This window comes from Macaca thibetana, chromosome 6, assembly GCF_024542745.1.
Source record: "Macaca thibetana thibetana isolate TM-01 chromosome 6, ASM2454274v1, whole genome shotgun sequence".
Taxonomy (NCBI): Eukaryota; Metazoa; Chordata; class Mammalia; order Primates; family Cercopithecidae; genus Macaca; species Macaca thibetana.
Genome location: NC_065583.1, coordinates 41,974,291 through 41,990,013, shown reverse-complemented (window position 1 = coordinate 41,990,013; position 15,723 = coordinate 41,974,291). Strand labels below are relative to the sequence as shown.

Below are 15,723 nucleotides of genomic sequence, written 5' to 3'. Positions count from 1 at the left end.
CAACAAGAGTGAAACTTGGTCAAAAAAAAAAAAAGCAAAGAAAATTTTTCTGAAGGCTGGGCGCGGTGGCTCACGCCTGTAATCCCAACACTTTGGGTGGCCGAGGCGGGCAGATCATGAGGTCAGGAGTTCAAGACCAGCCTGGCCAACATAGTGAAACCCTACCTCTACTAAAAATACACACACACACACACACCCCCAAACTAGCTGGGATTGGTGGCAGGTGCCTGTAATCCCAGGTACTCGGGAGGCTGAGACAGGAGAATCGCTTGAATCTGGGAGGTGGCGGTTGCAGTGAGCCCAGATCTCACCACTGCACTCCAGCCCAGGCGACAGTGTGAAACTCCGTCTCAGGGGAAAAAAAAGAAAATGCCGGAGTCCCAGCTACTTGGAAGGCTGAGGCAGGAGGATTGCTTGAGTCTAGGAGTTCGAAGCTAGTCTGGACAACATAGCAAGACTCTGTCTCTAAAACATGAACAACAAACAAAATAATTTTTTAAATAAAAAATATTAGTTCACTGAGTTATGAAGATCTCTCAAGTATTAACACATTTCATTATGCCATATTAAAAAATCACATCCGTGGATGTGATTGACAAAATTTCTTCAGAAAGGTACCAGGAAACTGTGAAGCTTATGGTGTTATAGTGTTGTATACCTGTCTTTCAAAATTTAAATTTTGCTTAAAAACTACAATTTTATACATAAGCAGAATATGCAAAATAAAAATAGAATTTTAGCTGGGCATAGCGGTGTGTACCTGTAGACCCAGCTATTCAGGAAGCTGAGGCGAGAAGATCCTTTGAGCCCAGGAGTTTGCATCCAGCCTGGGTAACATAATGAGACCTGTCCCCAAAAAGAACAACAACAAAACAAAAAAAAGACTGTTATCATTGGCAACAAATAGTGTGTGTTGTTTTCCTTGAAGTGACTGACTGACTTCATTATTTGTGAGAGAATAACTGCCAAATATCTAAGACTGCCTGTCAGTCTTTCTGTCAAATAAAAATGACGTGCCATAAAAAAATCAGCTAGTTCAGCTCGCAACTCAAACAATAGCGTAAGTGCTTTTCTTGAGGCAACCAACATACTTTGGTGTGTGTGTGTGTGTGTGTATATATATATATATATATATATATATTTTTTTTTTTTTTTTTTTTTTTTGAGACGGAGTCCTGCTCTGTTGCCCAGTCTGGAATGCAGCAGCGGGATCTCGGCTCACCACAACCTCTGCCTCCTGGGTTCAAGTGATTCTCCTGCCTCAGCCTCCCAAGTAGCTGGGACTACAGGTGCATGCCACCACACCCAGCTAATTTTTGTATTTTTATTAGAGACAGGGTTTCACTATGTTGGCCAGGCTGGTCTCGAACTCCTGACTTATGATCTGCCCACTTCGGCCTCCCAAAGTGCTGGGATTACAGGCATGAGTCACCACGTTCGATGAACTCTGGTATGGTATAGAAGTGTTTTATGTGAATTCTGTGTACATGTGCCGAATATGACTCCTAGTACAGTTTGATTTGTGCTAAGCCACCAACAGTTTTACCCAGTGTGGCTTAGACATAATAAAGAAGTCAAATAATGTCTTAGTACTATTAGTAAAATAATTTTGACCTCACCTACCCCTGAAAAGGTCTGGGAGACTCCCAGGGGTCTGTGAACCCTACTTTGGGAATCACTGTACTTGTTGTTCTGTCTCTTCGGCTCTCAGGGGTGATGGGCCGTGTCTTTCATATTTTGCTGATTAGGACACTGGGGTCCAGCAGAGCCCCACATGGGTCCTCATCTCTCATTCCAGCACTGAAGTGAGAATTTTTTTCCTGGCAGTGACTGGGGAGGTTCCTTGGGGGAATGGCATTGATTTTGATGGATGGAGAGGCCACCAAAAGTGGGGGCTGGGAATGCACCCTTGGTGGAAGAAACAGCATTGGTGAAGGCCTGGAGAAAAGAGCTCTAGATGGGGTCAGATAACTAGGACCCTCAAATGCCAGTGCCAAGGCAGTGGGCACCACAGAGCAGTGCCCAGAGATGGGAAGCAATGGATGAGATGTGCCAGGGACAGGGAAAGTCAGAGAGGAGGGCCTTTGTCCTTCATGAGGAGGCCTTCCCATGCTGGCTGGCCTCAGGGCTGTGTTCTCAGGGCTGGGTTGATGTGTGGCCACTGAGATGAACTTACCCTTCCTGACTGATCATGATTGGCAGAGGGTGGTCTGATGCCCAGAATTCCCTGCTGACAAGTGTCTCCACACCTGCACTGACACTCAACCTCTCCTTGCCTTTGTATTGGCTTTTATGGTGACAGTGAGTAGCCTCATCCAGTTTCTTATGCCATGCATGAGTGTGAGGGTGACCTGGGCAGAGGTGGCTGCTGAGAGGAGACATTGGTAGTGACACGTCAATGTGATTAGGGGTGAGAGTTCTGACTTTTTTACCACAAAAAAACCTGCTTGTTGCAGGCACTGATGCCTCAGCCTGAGTCCTGTAAAAGTGGGGGTTGCAGAGCTGACCCCGACACACCCCCCACCCTGGGCCCGGCCTGCCCTCTTCCTCTTCCTCTTCCTCTTCCAATGGCCCTGTGTCCGTACCCCAACCTGTCCCTGAGCTGCTGGTCTGGTATGGGGAGACAGACCTCTGCTTCGGTGCAAGACTGGCCTCACACCTCCTGCTGCGCACATCTGTGCTCCTGAGCTATGTACCTGGGCTGGGTTGTGCCACACATGTGTTCGCAGCCATGCTGTGTGACGGTGTGGATACACCCTGCACTGGCTGCACATGGCTGCTCTGTGTCACAGACATTGAGAGCTTGTGTACCTTGCCATGCACAGAGTCGCTGTTTGTTTCTGTGCCTTTAGTTAGTTGGGTGGTGTATGTCTGTGTGTATATGCTTTGTATATCTTTACAGGGTGTGAGTGTCACTGTGGTGGGTGGTGTTTTTGTGTGCTGGTTTGTCAGTGTGTATCTTGGCCCAGCCCCAGCAGGCCAGCTGAGGTGTGGCAGGGGGTTGGGGGTTGGACTGTGCTGGGATAGGGAGCCCACAGCCAGGAAGCCTGACTGGGAATAGACATGTCCTCACCTGCCCAGAAAGCGTCCCAAGCCCTCAAAGAGCCCTTGTCCAGCTTCACCGCCCCTGGCCAGTCAGGGTGGGTGGCTGGAGAAGGGGGCATGAGGGAACCAAAACAACCTCAGCCCAACTCCCACACTTGGCTGGCACCCAGGCCTATTATGGGCCCCCCCCCCCCCCCCCCCGCGCCCATGGCCCGCCCCCTAAAGCTCCAAGCACTTTGCATTGTGGGGCTTGGGGAGGGGCCTAGAGACAAGGCTCTGTTTGGCTCTTGTGACCAACTTCAGCTCCTAGTGGGCCACTGAGGCAGAGCTGGCCCCAGGCCTTGTTGAGGGTGGGGCTGCAGGGAGGACCAGCTCCACAGAGCCAGGGCTGATGCTCATCTCATTACCTGTGTCATTCATTTAACAGATACGCATTGAGCACACACTGTGTTCCAGGCCCTGCTTTAGGTGCTGGGAATATAGCAGTCACTCATTGAATTAGGGGTAAAGATAGGCGATACTGCTGCTGTGCATTTACAGATGAAGAAACAGGTCCTGGGAGGTGAAGTGATTTGCCCAAAGTCATAACAAAGCTGGGATTTGAAACCAGGCCTGTCTCATGCAAGCGGCCTCCTCCTGCATTTGTCCATCCTGCCTTCGGTAGTCACAATTACAGCCGAATGCCCACTGAGCTAGGACCAGCTAGCTGGCTAGCCCCGTGCCCTGGGCTACAAGTTGATGCAGGAGAGTGGGCACAATGGAATAGTTCCTAGGAAGACAAGTTGCCTGGAATAGGCATAGGGGTGGTAAGGTAGAGGATTGAGGGGTGGGGAAGGAGCAGAAGGAGCCTGTGTCTGTCTCCAGGGTGCACTGGGACCCAAGGGAATGCCTCCTCTCCTGCTGTGTGATCTGGAATGGTCCCTGCTTCACTCTGAGCCTTAACTTCCTCATCTGTAAAGTGGGCACAGTTACTGCCCTCTCCCAGTGGTACCATGCTCATGGCATGATGCCTGGCACACAGTAGGGCAGCTAGGAGGATGGGGCAGAGCTGCAAGTGGGCAGGGCCTCCCCAGGGCTCTCTGCTCAGCCTCAGGAAATGGGTAGGGGGTAGGGAGGAGGAGGCGCAGATGTGCGCTTGTCTCACACGAGCAGCCGCATTTAGCCACCGAGTCGGGACTGAAATATTCCTGAGGGAGAAGAACCCTGAGGCTTCAGGGCGGCAACGGCTCGTCAGTGGGGAGCGGGGAAGGGATGTTGTCACCATCTGCCTCGTGTCTGTCTGCGACTAAAATAATACTGGGGTGAGACTCGCCGCAGGCACGGGCCCAGCCGCAAGGTTCCCCAGAAGAGGGAGGGGCTGGGGGTGCTGGAAACCTTGTGGGAAGCAGTGGCAGAGAGAGGTCTGCTGGGGGCAACTCTTGGCCAAGGCTGGGCCCTGGTCCTGCTCCCCTACTGAGGAGCCAAAAGAACCCATGGGGGGGATGTGCATAGGCATGAATACTTCCTGGGGGGATCAGCCCTGGGAGTGCAGGACCAGGAGACCCCCCCCCAGACCCAGCTGGGGTCTGCTTCAGAGGGGAGACCAAGCGTGTGCTGAGATCCCTGCAAAGCAGGGGCAACAGCAGAAACAAAGCAAGAGACAGACAAATTGCCTGATTCAGCTTCCATGAGCTTATCCAGAATATTGAAACCAGAAAACGTAGCAAGAAGCTATTTTAATTTCAGCCGACGTGTAAGTTTTGGGTCTATGGTTTACTGTGGTATTTATTTTGAATCAAATATGGAGGATGTTCCATAATTTTCTCGGGGCTCTGGGCTCTGGGGACTGAGTGTCTCTGCCTTTCTCTACTGGGCACAGTAGTCACATGCCAGCTGCCTCTAGGAGTTGGCACCCCTGGGTCTGGGCAGGTGCCCCTTCAGGTCAGGGACATGGCTTGGAGCCTGATGCTTTGCTTCTGGGTGAAGCCACCACATTCTGATCTTTTGCTATGGTTCTCATCAGACATGACTAGTGGGGTATTTTTGTTTTTGCAGAGAACAGACCCATGACCTCAGTGGTTTAACTGTGGATGCACCTAAAATGCTGGTTGCTTTGTGCTGACATGGGCTGTCAGTTTAGCAGGCAACGTGCGAGCACCTGCTATGTGCAGACCCTGAGCTGGGACAGACTGGGCTCACCCTCAGCATACAAGGTAGAGAAGCCAGCAAGACCCATAGGAGATCAGCCACCTGGGTGCCAAGGAAGGCAGTGGGGAGCAGCAAGGGGTGTTGGATATGGCAGGAGTTCATGGCTGTCATCCTGGAGAAAGTGGCAGAAGCACTCATCCTTGAAAAGGAGACAACAGCAAAGGACAGTAAAGAGTATACCCCAGGCAGAGAGTACGTGTATGTGCAGACCACCATTTTGTGGCTGTCTCTCTTTGTGGCAAGGATATCCGTATCACAATTTAGGTGCAATGTGGAGCCCTTCTTTCAGACCAGACCCAGGTTAACTGGCTTAGGTGTGTTTTCCCGGTTAGTCCTCACCAACATCCCATGAGGCCAATACACTTAGTGCCCATCTTATAGATGAGGAAACTGAGGCTCAGAGAGGTTTAGCAACTTGGGTAAGAGGCGGAGTATGGCCCCGGGCTACTCTGTGCTGCCTCTGCCCAATGCCCTCATTTGGCAGGCAGCAACTGAGCGCCTACTATGTGCAGGCCCTGAGCCAGGTGCTTCGTGGATTCAGGCCACAGCATCACATTCCAGAGTGTCCTCAGATGGCTGGCATGTCTCATTGTAATCTGGGCACGATGACCAGAGGAAGCTCTCTCTAGGGTATATGTGGGTATGGGGGAGAGGAGTGTGGGTGGGAGTCTGGAGGCCCCTGCTTTATAGCTGTGAGTTCTCCCTCATGAAAGCCTCAGTTTCTTCACCTGGAAAACGGGGCCATGATGCCTGCTGTGCAGGCCCATGTGAGGATGTTCATTGAAAGCATGTGGAAAAAGTGCTCTGTGTGTTTGGTGAGCTCTCAAACTGGGCTGACTCTCCTCAAACCACTGGGAGCGAGCTTCCCGGAACAATCTAGCCACCAGCCTTTCCTTGCAGCTGACAGGCTGCGGTCACCACTGCCACCACCACTCTGAATTATTCAAGACCCTCCAGGCCTCAGTGGCAGCCCTTCCCCTCTCCCTGCACAACCGGGCTGTCAACACCAGCCTCTGAGCCTCTGCCAGTGATCTATGGACCTCAGGGCCCCTGAGCTTCGGCCTGCTCAGGTAGGGCCATGAGTGTGATAGGGTGAGGTGTGGCTGAGCATGTGACAGTGAGCGTGTGAGAGCAGGAGGGTGTGACAGTGTGAGTGTGTGTGTGAGGGTGGCTGTGAGGGTGCGTGAGGATGTATGCAGGTGAGCATCTGTGTGAGGGCAGGTGTGAGTGTGCCACATTGTGTGTGAATGAGTGTGTGAGTGTATCTGGAGCCTGGGCTTTCCTTAGCTGCAGAAGAGCCGGGCTCAGGGAGGAGCTCCCTGTGGCTCAAGAGAACACAGTGATCTGAGAGCAAAATTCCAGCCTGGAGTGGGAGGGTGTCAGTTCATCTTTGTTTCCAGGGTCCCTTAAGGGCTGGTTGGAGTGGGGAAAAGGCAGAGAAGCAGCAGTTTAGAAAGAAGGGTATGTAGTGGTTGGATCATGAACAGGACTTGGAGTCTGTGGTCCTGTGGGGGCTCAGAACACTGTCAGATTATTTGGGTATGTGCCATTTCCCAGCAAGCTGAGACCCTCAGAAGAGAGGCAGTTGCCTCCCCCAGTCCCTGTCCTCCTCCTGGGCCTAGGAGAGCTGTGAGCCCCTGTGGGCAAGAGGTGAGGACTGTTCTCTTGGATCTGTGGCCAGGTGGAAGTTCTCCAAAGTCTTGGGGGATGGGGAGGGTACGGGGGCTCACCAGCACCTTAGTGGAGGGCCCTCACCCATAGGCAGGAAGGACAGAGTAGACCTCTCTCTGGTCCCCCCTCCTACCAATGTACTGGCCCTGGAGGGTTACTGCTTCATGTGGGGTAAGATGGAGTACCTGGGAGGTTGGGAGCTGGTGAGATTTAGGAACTGGGAGCCTACAGTGTGTGGAGGTTGTGGGGGTGGAATGTGTGTTTGGTGTGAGTGTTGGGGTCTGTGTGTTGGTGTGAGGAGGTGAGAGGCTGTCTGAGTTTGCCTTTGTATCTGTAAGATTGTATGTTTTCAAGCCCTGTAAGTGTGACTGTTTATCTGTCTTTTTGTGAGTGAGGACCTGTGTGATCACATGAGTGTGTACGATCTGTATTTGAGAGTGTATGTGTGTGGAAGCATGCTAATTGTGTGGGAGAGGTGAAAGATGATTGACAGGGAGGGGGTGGCGGGTGGGAGCCCACACTGAGTGCACAGTTTCATCCTTCCTCAGGCTCTGCTTGTCATGGCTGAAATCCCCTGGACTGCATTGGGACCATACTGCTGAGAGTCTGGTCGCTGGGCTTCAGCTGACAGAACATCAGAGCCCCAGGACCGGAGAGCCACAGGTTGGGAAGGTGAGGCAGGGTGAGGGACTTGATGATGGGGAGCAGGCAGATAGAACTGGCTACAGAGCTAGGGCTGCTGGAGCCTGATGTCTGGTCCAAGTCCCAGCTCCTCCACTCATGGGGTGAGCTGGGGCAAGTCATTTCGCTCTCTGAGCCTCAGTTTCCTCATCAGAACAATGGGCCTGTACACTAAGCATTACCCGCCCAAGATCCTAGAAGCCTGCCTTCTCCTCCTGGCTCTGGGAAGTTGACCACTGGGGAGGCCTGGGACACTGGCCTGTCTGGAGGCTGGGGAAGGATGAGATGACCCCTTCTTCCTTTCCCTGGGTCCAGAGGGCCTGACTTGTCCTATTGTACCCCTCCCATCACAGTGATCTGTGTGGGCTCATGAGAACATAAGCTAGACAGTGATCCTGTTCACCTTCCTGCATTCCGGGAAGCTTGGCCTCCAACCCCCACACCAGGGAGTGTCTTCACTCCTCCACTCCTTCCCAGGTTCAGAAGCCGGAGTGGGGGAAGCCCTGCCTGTCCCCTCTCTGACTTTACTTTCCCTTTCTAGAGCAGGGGTATTCTGGTATGGGAGGACTGAGTGTCCCTGCTGCCTGGTCCTCAGAGTTGGCTAGCTCCCCCCATACCCCTCATTCCCCTGCCTGCTTGCCTATGGAGCTGTGGCCCGGGCAGCTGTCCGGCTGAGTGGGTTAGCAACACAAGACAGATGGCGAGGGATTATCTCAGCTTCTCAGAGCACGATGGCGGCAGCGGCGGGGGTGGGGGGAAGGCTCTCACACCCTCCCCATGTGTGTGTACACACACACACACACAAATGCACACATGCAGCTCCCCGTTCCTGCCCCAGACCCATCCCAGCCTCATGCTATTTATGAGGCAGGCAGGAAAACAAGAGGAGAGATGAGATTATGAGAATTGGTGAGAACCGTGGGACTTGGCAATCTTGTCCCTGCCCCACTTGGCTCCCAGACCACAGGCTGAACCAGCTTCTCAGGCCCTTCTTGGACCCTGCCCCTGCTATTATGATTTCTCTGCAGCTGCCACCACTGGGAATGGTACATTCAGGAGGGCATGGTTTTACAGAGAAGTTTGAGGCCCAGAGATGTGCGAGCCGCACTCCAAGTCACACAGCAAGTTTGGTTCATTAGCAGGGTAAGTTCTGGGGATTGGCAGGTGGTGGAGTCTCTTAGATGTCCTGCACTGGCTGTGGGGTCCTTGGGTCTTCTGCAAACAATGTGTGTTTGCCCTAGCACTTGATACTGCAACCCAGGGTCCCACAGGGGCATGTCACAAGGCCAGCTGCTGGCACGCAAGGACTCACAGGTGCAGCCTCTCCTTCATATACACTGTCAGGCTCTGGGTGAAGGCTATGTAGAGTTGAGTGACAGAGCTGAATCTCCAGACTGTGTCACTGTGAAAGAATTGGGGCAGGGTTAGAACCCCACTAGAGTGAATTCTCCTACCTGCCCCTCAATTTGCTACAGGCAGATGGGTGGAGGGACTTTCCAGCCTCAGCCACACACTCAGGCCCCCCTACCACCACATTTGCCCCTTAACAGCCCCACTCCAAATCCTGAGTCATCTATGCTGAGTCCCCTGGGGAGAAGTGTGGGCCAGGAAGCCAGGCAGGATTTTCGAATGGCAACCCCAGGGGGCCCTTTTCCCAGCATGGGTGGGCGGGGCCGACTCAGTGGGGAAGGCAGGGTGGAGGCCTTCTGAGAGAACTTCTCTGCTCCTAGCTGCCAATGTCTTGGCTTCGCCCCCATCCCCAAGAGTGACTCAGTGTCTGCTGGACCCGGGAGTGCGGATGCGGGGCAGTGCGAAGCTGCTTCAGGTTGCCCAGTGCCACTCCCTGCAGAGCAAACCCACTCCTCGAGGCCCCGAGGCTCCGTCCTGTCGCTGGGCTCTCCTGTGTTCACGTGTGCCTGCGTAGGCTGTCAAGTGAGACATGACCTCAGGGTCAGCCTGGCCTGCCTCTGGGGCTGCATTATTTGCGGGGTTTCCAACATTGTGATACCACCCACACTGCCCGGTCACAAACAAGACCATTATGGCGATACCACCCACACTGTCCGGTCACATACAAGACTGGCACCGCCAGGTTTCCCTGCTCCTGCTCCCTCAAACCATTGAATCAGCCCCTCTCTCGCTATTGGATGAGGGGGGCTGCCAGGACCACGCCCCTCCTCCCCACGGCCAAGGTGACCACACATCTAGGTGTTAGGGGTGGTGGGCCCACTGCAGAGCGCTAGGCCGAACTCATCTCCTGGATCCAGGCCAAGCTCCACCTCTCTGTCCCTCCAGACTCAAGTTGGTCATTTGTATCGTGAGAGCTGGACAAAACTATATCTAAGCTCCCCATCTTCCCTCAAAGCTTGGCCTGGGGAGCCCTACATGAAACCCTGGAGGTTCTGAGCCTTCCGCCACCCCCAGCGGGGCACTTTTCGTTCTGTGAAGGTCTCAAAGTAACATTCTAAAGAGGCAACGTGAGAGCCAATCAGAGAGCCTATGTAAATAACGGCCCTCTGATTGGCTGTCTCCTTCACGCCCTGAACGAAACTTCAACTTCATCAACTCAGCGAAGATTTTTTCCTCTGGCCTTGCGCGCCCTGCAGGAGGCGGGGCTGGGGGTCACCCGAGCCTTCTCCCAGCCGCAGGGTACCTGGGCCTGCCGAATGGGACCGCGCTGGGACAGGCGGGGGCGAGTTCGCCGCCCTGACCCTGGTCCCGCGGGCGTTATTCTGGTGCAGAATCCCCCGCGGGGAGGCCCGATAAGTAAGCCACCCTTTCTTTGTAGGACCGCCAGGGAACGGGCTGCAGGCCGCGAGTATAGAGCTTGGCTGGGCCGGATCGATATCTGCCCGCTGGACTGATGCGCGAGGGAGGCTGCGAGACAGGCTGGCTTTGCTGCCGTGTGATGGCCGCGCAGCACCCACCGACCCCCACAGCTCCCCCACCCCGCCATTTCCTTCATCTAGCGCTCCCGGGGAAACCGAGGCGGGCAAGTGGCGTAGCGATGGAGGGCGCACCCAGGGGCAGCGACGCTCCCTCGCTCTGGCTCCCAGCTCTGGTGGCGGGGGTGCGGGGGTGAGGGTAGCCCAGGGTCGCACCCTGCTCCCAACCTCGGCTCGTCCCCACCCTCCACGGTCGTCCGCAGCTCTGCATTTCTGCCAGTATCGTGTCCCCTCGCCTGGTCCTTCGCCCTCCTCCCACTTTCATTGTGTGTCTTCTCTCTGGCTCTGAGGTTGCTCCTCCCTCCCTTCTCTCTCTGGGTGTCTCCGTGTCTATCTCCACATCTCCATCTCCATTTCTTTCTCTGCTTGTCTCTGCCTCTAGCTGTCTCTGTCCCTCAGTCTCTGCTCAGGTCTCCGCTCGCCTCTTGCTCATTTTCGTTCCTCCCTTTGTCTGACTGACTCTTTCTTCTCTCCCCCTCTTCAGTCACCCCCCAACCCCCCGCACACACACACACCTCACAGCCCTGTTTACGACATCCCCTGGGCTGGCAGGTGGGCGGGGCTGCAGCAGAGCGGGGGTGAGAGAGGGAGACGCAGCCTCCCCCCCAGCTGTTAACCTTCACGCTTCAGGCCTCTGCGGATGGCAGAGGAGGGGGAAAGCCCAGCTGCCAGCTTGGCGGAGGTGACCGGGCGGGGGCTGGGGGCTGTCCCTCCCTCTGGGCTCGTCTCTGGGGAGATCTGGGGCCGGAAGGAATGTGGTGGAGGCTGCCTTCGGCTGAGGAAGGCTGTTGCCGGATGGGTGGCCTCCTGAAGGCTTGTGCTGGCGAGGCGGGTGCCCAAAGGGGGCTCTGAGCGGTGTCGGCCCTGCCCGCAGCCCGGCCGGACGTGGGGGCCGGCGTGAGAATCCCGCCCATCTGTGAGCCGGCCTCACGCCGTCAGACCCAATTTATCTCGCCGCCAAAGTTTCACAGCCATCTGCTCGAGTGGAACGGCTTCCAGCGCTGGCCCCACCGGGCCCCCCAGCCAGCGCGGGGATGTTTTCCAATACGACAGCATTGCCCCCCCCAAAGCAAGGAGGGGGTGTAGGGGGAGGCGGCAGAGCGCGGTGCGCGGGGCTGGCAGGCAGCCCTCTCCCGCGAGCGAGCCGACCCTGAATTTTAAGCGATTGATCAGGAAGCGCAGGCCGTTCCCATCACTTTGAGCAGCCAAATGCGACGGCGCAGGGATTTCAAGGGGCCTTTGCGGAGGCGGTAATGAGGTCACCGTCACTGCGCCAGCCCGCGGGCGGGAGGGGGCGAAGGTCTGCGGACACGTGTGAACACAGCCTGTGAACGGAGCCACATCTGTATTCACGTGACCCCCGGGGCCCCAGCACTGACCCAGGAGAACTCCGCATTTGGATCTGAGCTGATTCACACTCCGCCGCCCCCAGCCCACCTCCCCAACCAGACAGGGTCGGAGAGACTGAGCTAGAACCCACCCTTGCCACATCCATGATTCCATGATCACCTCAGACAGCTTCAGCGCAGGAGCTTCAACTCTCTTCTCCTCCCCGCTATGTGCCTAAAATACACATATTTGGGCACCTGCCCATTGCACTTCTGAACAAGCCTGCAGAGACAGATGTACCCTAGACCCCCGGTAATCACACAGGTGCACACATTCCAATTACACACCTGACCGCAATGCTCATGCATTGGTACACTCCCAACCACCACCACTACTAGCCCCAAACATGCACACAGGTACTCCATCATTCTCAAGCCAGCACCCAGCAACGCACGAGACCCCAAACTCCCCTCCCCCGGGCGCACGCATGTGCACACTCATTCCCAAGACCCCGAGCTTGCTGCCATGTCCGCGCGGGTGGGCGCCTCCACTGCCCGCCAGGCAGCGCGGGTGCAGACCTCGAAGAGAACAAAGGCCGGGCAGGTGGGAGGGAGGGGGGCTGAGCCCCCGGCCCGTCCTCCTAGGCAATGCTCGTCTGTCTCGGCTCCGCGGCCACCGCATCGAGCGGCTCTGATTACCAAGTAAATCACCGCGATGATCTGAATAATTATCGTCTCCTGAAAAGGGAAAAAACAGGGAATAAATAAAGGGAGAAGGGAGCAGCCACCTGATTTCTAGAAGCCCTGGTGTATGTCAGGGGTGTGAATACATAGGGGTGGGTGTCAGTGGCCCCCTGCAGATCCTCAGGACTTCTGCTGGGATGCAGTGCAGGTGGGGTAGGATGGGCCTCAGGGCAGACAGTCATTCCTTAGAGGTGGCAGTTAGCATCCAGTCTCCCCGCTTCCTCTCCCCAGGGTAAGTCAGGCCCCCTGGAGCACCCAACGAACTCCAGCTGGCCTCTCTGCTCCTCACACACTCAGGCCCACCCGACTTGTAGGACACCCTCCTGTTCCAGGGCTTTGCTCAGCAGGTTCCCCTCTAGCATGCCCTCTTCCCAATTCTCTGGCTGGCCTCACTCTCCCATCTCTGAAGTCCAGCCCCACCTTACTTCCTCTGAGAACTTCCTGACTGCCCAGCCCTCCAGGATCCTCCTTTCCCAGAGTTCCAGTGTCTGATTGCATTTTCCCTGACTGATTTGGGTGTGTTCTCCTGATCTTCTCAGCCGGATGGCAGCTTTGGTGGAAGCAGCTATGTTTTAAGCAAAGCAGTAATGGTGGCAACAGCAGCAGCCACTACCCCATTCTGAGCATTTAGGATGTGTTGGCCCTGTGCCAAAACATGCTTTCACCATGGATCCTCCCCAGAATCCTGTGTGGAAAGTAATGTCTCCATTTTAGTAATGGGGAAACTGAGGCTTACCAAGAATGAAGCTTGGATTCCTTTCCTCTGGGATGAAGATGCTGGTCAGATATCTACGGCATCCTTTCTGCACTTGTCACCTGATCCCACATATTGGAGGAGCTGCTCCTCTTCCAGTGCTGAGCATTAAGAACACAATTACCTCAACTGGCTGGGCACAGTGGCTCATGCCTGTAATCCCAACACTTTGGGAGGCCAAGGTGGGCAGATTGCTTAAGCCTAGGAGTTTGAGACCAGCTTGGGCAACATGACAGAACACGATCTCTACAAAACAAACAGACGAAAAACACCAAAAATTAGCTGGGTGTGGTGGTGTGAGCCTATAGTTCCAGCAATTTGGGAGGCTGAAGAGGAAGGATGATTTGAGCCCAGGAGGTTGAGGTTGCAGTGAGCTGTGATTATGCCACTATACTCCAGCCCAGGCAACAGAGTGAGACTGTCTTAAAAAAACAAACAAACAAACAAAAAACCAGGCCGGACATGGTGGCTCACGCCTGTAATCCCAGCACTTTGGGAGGCCGAGGAGGGTGGATATGAGGTCAGGAGATCGAGACCATCCTGGCTAACATGGTGAAACCCCGTCTCTACTAAAAATACAAAAAAATTAGCCAGGTGTGGTGGTGGGCGGCTGTAGTCGCAGCTACTCGGGAGGCTGAGGCAGGAGAATGGCATGAACCTGGGAGGTGGAGCTTGCAGTGAGCTGAGATGGCACCACTGCACTCCAGCCTGGGTGACAGAGCAAGACTCCGTCTCAAAAAAAAAAAAAACAAAAAAAAAAAAAAAACCCAAAATATGAATACCTCAACTCCAACCTGCCCAGCCTCCACCAGCACTGCCCATTCCTGTTGCTCCCTCTCCTCGCTTTTCCTAGCCTCAAGAGGGGTGCCATCCATGCATTGTGACCCCCAACCTCCCAAAGGGCATGACCCTTCCCCATAGCCACATCTTCAAAGGAGGGGCAGCTCAGCCCTATGCTTCTTCCTGAAATGGTTCCAGATGTGGGGCCTGCAGAAAAGGCAGGGTGAAGGTTCAGCACAAAGCTAGGTTTCCTCCTGGAGGTTGCCCTAGGGAAGGCCCATGCCCCTCCCACCCCTGGCACCTGGTCAGTAAATGAGAGCAGAACGAGGCCACTGACGGGATGGTGGTTCAGGGAAAGAGTCTCCCAAGAGCCTGGGGAAGAGGAACCTTTGTGGGGCCTGGGTGTCTGGGGCAAGAGGGAGACCAAAGCCCATTCTGGGTTTGCGTTCCTCACCCTATCCAACCTTGCTGGATCTGAGACCTGGGGCGATTTCTGGGGTGGGTTTCTCCAGGGAGCAAGGAGGCCCAGGACTGAGTGATTTAGAGCCCTCCTAGTCCTCCTCAAAAAATGCCATTATAGATGGGGGAAACTAAGTCCAGGGCTCCAAATTGGCTCCTGGCTAATGGTGCCTATGCAGGCCTCTCCCGTGGGGATCCTGATTCAGGGCCCCAAGTGTTCCTGGGGGCATGACAGGGTCTGGATGTCACTGTGGCTTGGGTAGAGGAGGGATAGGTGAGACATGATGCTGGTCTAGAGATACATCCAGGTGGTTCAGCTCTGGGTATGAATGAAGATGAGGCAGAGCCCAGCTTAGCTCTGGGAAAATCTCAGCTCCTATTCCACAGTTTTCTGGGACTCAGGACAGCACCTCCTACCTGGGAGGGGGACGGAGGTGGCCAGTATCCTTGGGATGGTTCACAGACTCCTCTCCCCACCCCAAGCTCCCTTCTGGCAGCTACTCTTGGTTCCCTACTTAGATATTTCTTTGGCATCTACTGTGTGCTGGCCCTAGGGGCACAGCAGCCTGGGGTTCAAAGAGTTCCCAGGCAGATGGGGAGGCATACCCACCCACCTACACATACTCACACGGACTCTCCTCCCACCCCCTTCAAGTGTGACCCACTGGGAAACTTGGGGAAACAGTAAAGAATGTGGCAAGACCTTTGCAATTAGACAAACCCAGGTTCAGACCCTGGCTCTACTTTACTTGTTGAGAGCAAGTCAATGAGCCTCAGTTTTGGTATCTACGAAGTGGACATTATAATAGTGCATGGTTCACAGTGTGCCTGTGAGCGTTCTGTGAGATAATCGAGATGTCGATGCTTATCACTGCCCATCATCAGGGAAGGAGAGATGACCTCTAAGGTTGCTCCTTGGCCACGCTAGGACAGTGTTTCCATGGCATGGCTAGGGTCCAGCTTTTTTTTTTTTTTTTGAGACAGGGTCTCGTTCTGTCACCCAGGCTGGAGTGCTGTGGCGTGATCTCTGCTCACTGCAGCCTTAGCCTCCTAGGCTCAGCAATCCTCCCACATCAGCCTCCCAAGTAGCTGGGACTACAGGCACATGTCACCATGCCTGGCTAATGTT

The 15,723-nt window shown here is 54.8% G+C and overlaps 1 long non-coding RNA gene across 2 annotated transcripts in view; it reads left to right on the top strand.

Annotated features, from left to right (window-relative positions):
• LOC126957351 (uncharacterized) overlaps positions 1–13,800 on the top strand; it is a 62,321-nt gene extending 48,521 nt beyond the window's left edge. For both annotated transcript variants that reach the window (XR_007726716.1, XR_007726715.1), the window contains exons 2-5: positions 6,133–6,302; positions 7,452–7,575; positions 8,613–8,727; positions 10,373–13,800. This is a non-coding gene — a long non-coding RNA (uncharacterized LOC126957351). The remainder of the gene's footprint in view (positions 1–6,132; positions 6,303–7,451; positions 7,576–8,612; positions 8,728–10,372) is intronic.
• Positions 13,801–15,723: the final 1,923 nt, after the last annotated feature.